This window comes from Canis lupus, chromosome 8 (genome assembly GCF_003254725.2).
Source record: "Canis lupus dingo isolate Sandy chromosome 8, ASM325472v2, whole genome shotgun sequence".
Classification (NCBI taxonomy): Eukaryota; Metazoa; Chordata; class Mammalia; order Carnivora; family Canidae; genus Canis; species Canis lupus.
The window spans coordinates 861,470-870,087 of NC_064250.1; the positions used below are offsets into that span (position 1 = coordinate 861,470).

The following is an 8,618-nucleotide window of genomic DNA, read 5'->3' on the forward strand; positions in this document are numbered from 1 at the left end:
ATTGTATACATAAACCACATCTTCTTTATCCATTCATCTTTCGTTGGACACCGAGGCTCCAACGAAAGATGAATGGACAAATACAGTTTTGATTATCTCATTTGATGGCAACTTTATCCTTGTAGTTTCTTAGGCTATAATATATGGAATCATATTTGATTCCTCTATTATAGTTGCAACCTATAATAATACTCTTCATAATGGGAGAAGATATTTGCAAATTACATATCTGATAAGTGGTTAGTATCCAATATATAAAGAAGTTATATAACTGAACATCCAGAAAATAATCCCATATAATCCCAGTAAGAAATGGGAAAAAGACATGAATAGACATTTTTCCAAAGAAGACCTACAAATGGCCAGCAGACACATAAAAAATGCTCCACTTCACTCATCAAGAGGGAAATACAAATCAAAACTACAGTAAGATACCATATCACATCTGACAGAATGGCTAAAACTAACAACCCAGGAAAACGACAAATGTTGGTGAGGATGTGGAGAAAGGGAAACCCTCCAACACTGTTGATAGAAGCAAACTGGTGCAGCCACTCTGGAAAACAGTGTGGAGGTTCCTCAGAAAGTTAAAAATAGAACAACCCTACAATCTAACAGTTGCTCTTCTAGGATACAAAAGATACAAAAATACTGATTTAAAAGCATACATGCAGCCCGATATTCATAGCAGCATTCTCAACAGTAGCCAAATTATAGAAGGAACCCAAATGTCCATCTGATGAAATTATAAAGAAGTGATATATATAATATATATAATATAATATATATATTATATATATACACTTATACACTTCTATAACGGAATATTACTCGCCATCAAAAAGAATGAAATCTCACCATTTGCAATGACCTGGATGGAGCTAGAGAGAGTATTATGATAAGCAAATTAAATCAGTCGGAGAAAGACAAGTACCATATTATTTTGCTCACATGTGGAATTTAAGAAACAAAGCAAATTTAAAAAAAGAAACAAAGCAAATGAGCAAAGGGAAAAAGAAAGAGAGGCAAACCAAGAAACAAACTCTTACTATAGAGAATAAACCAGTGGTTCCGGGGGAGAGGTGGGTGGAAGGACAGGATAAAGGGATGATGCATTAAGGAGGACAGGACTCTCATAATGATGAGCAGCGGGTGTTTTATGTAAAGAATGCATCACTAAATTCTACATCTAAAACTAATATGGCACCCTGTGTTAAGTAACTGGTATTTAAATAAAAAGAATATTTAGGAAATCCTATTCACTGCAATTTCAAAATACATCTGGAATCTCAGTACTTCTCACTTTCAGGGTGCCTTTGTGTAAGGAGCCGTCATCACAGCTGGCCTGATTTAGTGAGTCTGGTGCTCATATGGCCTCCTAGGATTCTCTCCTTCCCTTTTCCAATATGAGCAGTAAAAGCTGTTCTAAAGCATGTCCTCTACTCAAAACTCATGGTTACTCGCCATTTCACTCAGAAGGGCGGCAGTGTGCTGATAGTGTCTTACAGAGCCCTGTAGGATTTCTGCACCACCCACAGTCGCTTATCATCCCAACTGCTTTCCACTTTATTCCACTTTAGTCATAGGAGCTGTTTGAACATTGTCAGGTAGTAGCAGCTCAAGTGCCTCAACCCTGGATGTTCTCTCTGTTTTGCTTTCCCCAGATGTACACATGGCTGTTCCCATGCCCTCCTTTAAGCCTTTGGTAAAAAATCATCTTATCAACAAGGCCTTTTCTTAGTATCTTACTTAAAATGAAAACTCTGTCATTCCCACTATCTCGTACTGTGCTTTATTTTTCCCTCTACACTTACTGTAAATTACTATTTTGTGTGTGTTTATGTGTCTGTTTTTTCTGTGAGAATGTAAGTACCTTGAGTGAAGCATTTTATCAATTAAACTCACTGATGCATCAGGGAATGTCCACTACATGTATAAGTTGGTGTCCATTAAAAAAAAACACCATGAACTTTTCTTAATATATTGAAATATATATTGAAAATATTATTTTTCTTGTCATTATTTTCTATCACACTGATCTACTTTAACTCATTGTAACCATTGTGGCAAAATTAAATTGTTATATTTTTGATATATTAATCCAGCTCTATAATAGACATGTTCTATCATAGAAATACTAATTGAAGGTCTATTGGGATTTTTTAAGCAGCCTGATTTTTTGTCATTTATTTTTTTTATTGAGTTCAGTTTGCCAACATAGAGCAAAACACCCAGTGCTCATCAAATCAAGTGCCCCCCTCAGTGCCCATCACCCAGTCACCCCCACCCACCGCCCACCTCACTTTCCACCACCCCTTGTTCGTTTCCCAGAGTTAGGAGTCTCCCATGTTCTGTCTCCCTCTCTGATATTTCCCACTCATTTTTTCTCCTTTCTCCTTTATCCCCTTTCACTATTTTTTATATTCCCCAAATGAATGAGACCATATGATGTTTGTCCTTCTCCGATTGACTTATTTCACTCAGCATAATACCCTCCAGTTCCATCCATGTCTAAGCAAATGGTGGGTATTTGTCGTTTCTAATGGCTGAGTAATCTTCCATTATACACATAGACCACATCTTCCTTATCCATTCATCTTTTGATGGACACCGAAGCTCCTTCCACAGTTTGGCTATTGTGGACATTGCTGCTAGAAACATCGGGGTGCAGGTGTCCCGGCGTTTCACTGCATCTGTATCTTTGGGGTAAATCCCCAACAGTGCAATTGCTAGGTGTAGGACAGATCTATTTTTAACTCCTTGAGGAACCTCCACACAGTTTTCCAGAGTGGCTGCACCAGTTCACATTCCCACCAAGAGTGCAAGAGGGTTCCCCTTTCTCCACATTCTCTCCAACATTTGTTTTTTCCTGCCTTGTTAATTTTCCCCATTCTCACTGGTGTGAGGTGGTATCTCATTGTGGTTTTGATTTGTATTCCCCTGATGGCAGGTGATGCGAAACATTTTCTCATGTGCTTGTTGGCCATGTCTATGTCTTCCTCTGTGAGATTTCTGTTCATGTCTTTTGCCCATTTCATGATTGGACTGTTTGATTCTATGCTGCTGAGTTTAATAAGTTCTTTAGAGATCTTGGATGCTAGTCCTTTATCTTATATGTCATTTGAAAATATCTTCTCCCATTCTGTAGGTTGTCTCTTAGTTTTGTAGACAGTTTCTTTTGATGTGCAGGACCTTTTTATCTTGATGAATTCCCAAAAGTTCATTTTTGCTTTTGTTTCCCTTGCCTTAATGGATGTATCTTGCAAAAAGTTGCTGTGGCCAAGTTCAAAAAGGGTGTTGTTGCCTGTGTTCTCCTCTAGGATTTTGATGGACTCTTGTCTCACATTTAGATCTTTCATCCATTTTGAGTTTATCTTTGTGTATGGTGAAAGAGAGTGGTCTAGTTTCATTCTTCTGCATGTGGATGTCCAGTTTTCCCAGCACCATTTATTGAAGAGACTGTCTTTCTTCCAATGGATAGTCTTTCCTCCTTTATCGAATATTGGTTGACCATAAAGTTGAGGGTCCACTTATGGATTCTCTATTCTGTTCCACTGATCTATGTGTCTGTTTTTGTGCCAGTACCACACTGTCTTGATGACCACAGCTTTGTAGTACAACCTGAAATCTGGCATTGTGATGCCCCCAGATATGGTTTTCTTTTTTAAAATTCCCCTGGCTATTTGGGGTCTTTTCTGATTCCACACAAATCTCAAAATAATTTGTTCTAACTCTCTGAAGAAAGTCCATGGTATTTTGATAGGGATTGCATTAAACGTGTAAATTGCCGTGGGTAACATTGACATTTTCACAATATTAATTCTGCCAATCCATGAGCATGGACTATTTTTCTATCTCTTTGTGTCTTCCTCAATTTCTTTCAGAAGTGTTCTATAGTTTTTAGGGTATAGATCCTTTACGTCTTTGGTTAGGTTTATTCCTAGGTATCTTATGCTTTTGGGTGAAATTGTAAATGGGATTGACTCCTTAATTTGTCTTTCTTCAGCATCATTGTTAGTGTCTAGAAATGCCACTGACTTCTGGGCATTGATTTTGTATCCTGCCACGCTACCAAATTGCTGTATGAGTTCTAGCAATCTTGGGTTGGACGCTTTTGGGTTTTCTATGTAGAGTATCATGTCATCAGCAAGGAGGGAGAGTTTGACTTCTTCTTTGCCAATTTGAATGCCTTTAATGTCTTTTTGTTGTCTAATTGCTGAAGCTACGACTTCCAGTACTACGTTGAATAGCAGTGGTGAGAGTGGACATCCCTGTCTTGTTCCTGATCTTAGGGGAAAGGCTCCCAGTGCTTCCCCATTGAGAATGATATTTGCTGTGGGCTTTTCGTAGATGGCTTTTAAGCTGTCGAGGAATGTTCCCTCTATCCCTACACTCTGAAGAGTTTTGATCAGGAATGGATGCTGTATTTTGTCAAATGCTTTCTCTGCATCTAATGAGAGGATCATATTTTGAATGTCAATTCAATATTCCCGTCTTTGATTATAAAAGTTTAGTAAGGACTACATATGCCTATGAATTGGTCTTAATATAATTCTGAGGATAACAAATGCAGCAACGTTTTTCTTTATGATAATGGTGATAATAATATAAACTGTGCCCCATGTGGATAAGGAACAAATGTCATGGCTCTTTTCTATACAGTTTCTAGCATCTTCCTTAAAGTGGTTTTTGTAGACCATACCATAATGAAACAAACGTTTCATTAAGGCAAATCAACCAGTTTAAATTTCCACCATCAGTATCTTTCTGTCCTTGAAAAATCTAGTGAATAAATAATTCATGAAGTAAAGTCCTGTTATGTGTCAAGCACCAGACTAAACATATTTGTATGTATTGCCATTTTTAGCCCTCACCAGAGCACCGAGAAGTAAGCATGATTCTATGCATGCTACAGCTAAGGAAATTAGGGCTGCACTTCTTTAAATGACTTGTCTAAGATTCACTTGATTTGTAATTCAAAGAGAGTTAGTTGAACCCACACTATTAGTCAGTTGGTCTCTAAATTGCACTACTAGATGGTAGTGGTATGATGAAGTGGTGAAGCCAACTAGTATATCCCATTAGTTTGTTACAGGTATATAAATTGGATTCACTCTACCTCATCTAGCTGATAACCCTCTAAGTATTTTGACTGTAAGAAGCACATATACATTCCTATTCAGGTCTTTGCAGACATCTGGTCAGAATGTGAAAGTTGAAAAGACAATAAAACCAGGCACAAGATGGAGAAGAAAGTGGTGAGACTTTGGAAAGTGTTCTTTGTACTAGTGTGTGGCACCAAACTAAATGAAAAGAATGGATAGAATAATATTTGATAAGATGAATGAGTAGAATGGAAGAACACAATTAATCAAAAAACAGAAAACAGATGCTTTGAGGAAAAGGAAACAAAAGGTAGAATAATTCAGTATGAAAGGAGTTTTGATGAGTTTAATTATAGGCCCATAAATAGTATTATGATTTAATGGAAGAAAAGCAAACACTTAGGCTATCATCTCCTCATTCATGAAATAGTAATTATTTTAACCTAAGATCGTCTGCTCTCAAAAATTCACTTCAACCATTTATGTCTCCTGCTTTTTCCAACTAAGTCCACTCCTGTCCCATAGTTTTTGCATGGCTGACTTGACTTTTTTGTTCCAAAGTGTGTAGATAAGGGGATTCATTATGGGTGTAATAGCATTGTAGAGTACAGACACCATCTTGTCCACAGAAAATGTGGAAAAGGGCTGAGCATAGATGAAAATACAGGGTCCAAAGAAGAGTGTTACCACTATGACGTGGGTGCCACGGGAGGAAAGTGCCTTTCACCTTCCCTCCTTGGAGGGAATCTTGGCCAGGATAGTGGAATAGGAAAAAAGCAGTATCACAGAGGAATCGGTAGAGATCTATCTACTGTTAGATACCATTAGCAATTCAATAACAAATGTGTCTGCGCAGGCAAGTTTGATAACAGGGGGAACAACATCACAAAAGAAGCTGTCCACCTTGTTTGGTCCACAAAAAGGTAAACGGATAGTGAGGATAATCTGGACAGTAGTGTGCACAAACCCTCCCATCCAGGAGGCAGCTACCAACATACAGCGTAATCCTTGACTTATAATACTGTTATAGTGCAGAGGGCAACAAATTGCAACATACCAATCATAGGCCATCATTATAAGTAGGAACATCTCAACTGCCCCCATGGGCACTGAAGGGGCACTTGATGGAATGAGCTCTGTGTGATATGCTATATGTTGGCAAATTGAACTCCAATAAAAAATAATTTAAGGGGATCCCTGGGTGGCGCAGCAGTTTGGCGCCTGCCTTTGGCCCAGGGCACGATCCTGGAGACCCGGGATTGGATCCCACGTCGGGTTCCCGGTGCATGGAGCCTGCTTCTCCCTCTGCCTGTGTCTCTGCCTCTCTCTCTCTCTCTCTCTCTCTCTGTGTGTGTGTGTGTGACTATCATAAATAAATAAAAAATTTAAAAAATAATAATAATTTAAAAAACCCAAAATGCAGAAAGAAGAGCTACACAATACATTGGTCATAGCCAATGAGATTCTCATTATCAAGAAAGTCAGCCAAAAGCTCAGGGGTAGTTACTGTTGAATAACATAAGTCCAGGAAAGAGGGGTTACCAAGAAGGAAATACATAGGTGATGAATTCAGATAGTTATCAGAGGCCACTGTGACCAAGTGAGAACATTGCTTACCCAAGTGGGCACATAGAAGAAAAGAAATAGTACAAATAACCATGCCTCAATAGATGGTGTCTGTGAGAAACCTGCCAGGACAAAGATTCTCACCATCTCTGTTTGGTTTTCATCCATTTTACCTGGTTCCTTGATTAAAGAAATTAAACAAGGGGCATTAGTAACATTGAAAGTAAATGAGATAGAAGATGGTGAAGGAGTAGGGGTCCTCGCTCACCTGACCCCACCAACTTACATAGATAACTTTCAAACCATCCTGAACACCTATGAATCTGACCTGAGATTTAAACAGAGAATAGCTGGAATGCTACAGAGAGAAGGGTTTTCACTTCTAACAAGGTAGGAAGGTGGAAAATAAAATAAAAAAGAATCAAGTTGGGGAGGGGCACCCCGAGGAGCTGGGCTGAGGCAGGACAGCACGGGCCTCCAGGACAGGAAAGCCCAGCCCCAGAGAAGTAGGAACTTTAAAAAATCCACACCAGATTCTTCCAAGACAGAAAAGTATTTAGTAGGGAAATTGGGTAGAATCACAGGAGGGACAGTGAAGTCCAGTTTCCTGGAGTCACTAATAGAGGAAGAGTGATACATAATGTGGGCCAATCTCAGTAAAAGGCTGGAGCACACACAGGGCAGGGCATCTGGGAGAAGCCAGTTGGGTAGGTGGGTGGCTCTGAAGAGAGGGGTATGTTCCCTGCTGCAAGGGAGCCCCATGTCCTCGGAGTGCGATTCCAGGAGCACAGACCCTGGATACTAGGGTGCCCCAGTGGACACAGCCCATGATCCTGTGTTCCCCCTGGGACAGGAGAAGGCCAAAAGGGCACAGGACAGCAAGTACTCTCCTGCCTGTGGGGGCCCCCATGGGGAGGTGGGAAGGGCATAGGACAGCAAGGACTCTCCTGCCACCGGGCACCCACAAGCTGTGCAGATCAGTACCCTCCACCACCCTAGGAGAATCTATGCCAGTGTGGACTGGGAATCTGTGGGTAGTTACTGCAGGAGCTGAATCCAGGCTGGAAAAATGGACACTGCCATTGTTGTTGTTCCTCCTTGTGTCACCCTGTGCGTGGCATAGGCGGGGCTGTCAGGGAACAGAGGCATCACAAGTAAACAGCTCCTACTGAACCTAGCACCTGGCAGGTGGTGGGGCATCTCCCCCCGGTACACAGACCTGAGAATCAGCACAGAAGGCTCCTCCCCCAGAAGACTGGCTGGAAGGACAGGGGAAGAGCAAGTTCTTGACCAATCAGCCCTGGAAAGCTCCAGGTGAAATCGAGGGATTTACAGTATATTGACTTGGAGAGTATTGCTCCTTTATTTTTTTTCCTTTCCAGTATAACTCATTTTTATATAAGACTATATAACTTTCCAATTTTTCCCACCTTAACTACAATATTTTACCACCTCTTGATTTTTAAGTTTATTCCTTTTTGACTTTGACATTTCTACAAGTACATGTATTTTCTACAAGTACATATATTTTCCACTTCTAGATTACCTTCATAATACTCAACCAAATTTTGGGAGGTATACAAGATATGTTTTTTTCTTTGTTTATTTTGTGGTTTTTGTTTTCTCTGCCTCATTTTGTTCTACAATGATGGAACATAATACCTTCTAAAACATGACCAGCATACACTCAGAACCAAGTGGTATACCGTGCTGCTTCATTCTGTGAGATTATATTCTCCCTTAATTCCCATTCTGCCCCCTCTTTTATCTCATTTATGTTTTTGTGATCAATGGTGGGGCCTTCTACAAGTATTTCTGGTTTATATAAATTTGGGACTGAGCATCTTCGAACCTACAGAATTTAATATACTCAGAACCAAGAGGATCACCCTCTAGGAACCCTCAGGTAGACTACATTCTCCCTCCACCTTCATCACCACCACCATC

General features: G+C 40.0%; 1 pseudogene; it reads right to left on the bottom strand.

Moving 5' to 3' along the window:
• Positions 1-5,585: 5,585 nt before the first annotated feature.
• On the bottom strand, positions 5,586-6,839 carry LOC112672726 (olfactory receptor 4Q2-like; annotated as a pseudogene).
• Positions 6,840-8,618: the final 1,779 nt, after the last annotated feature.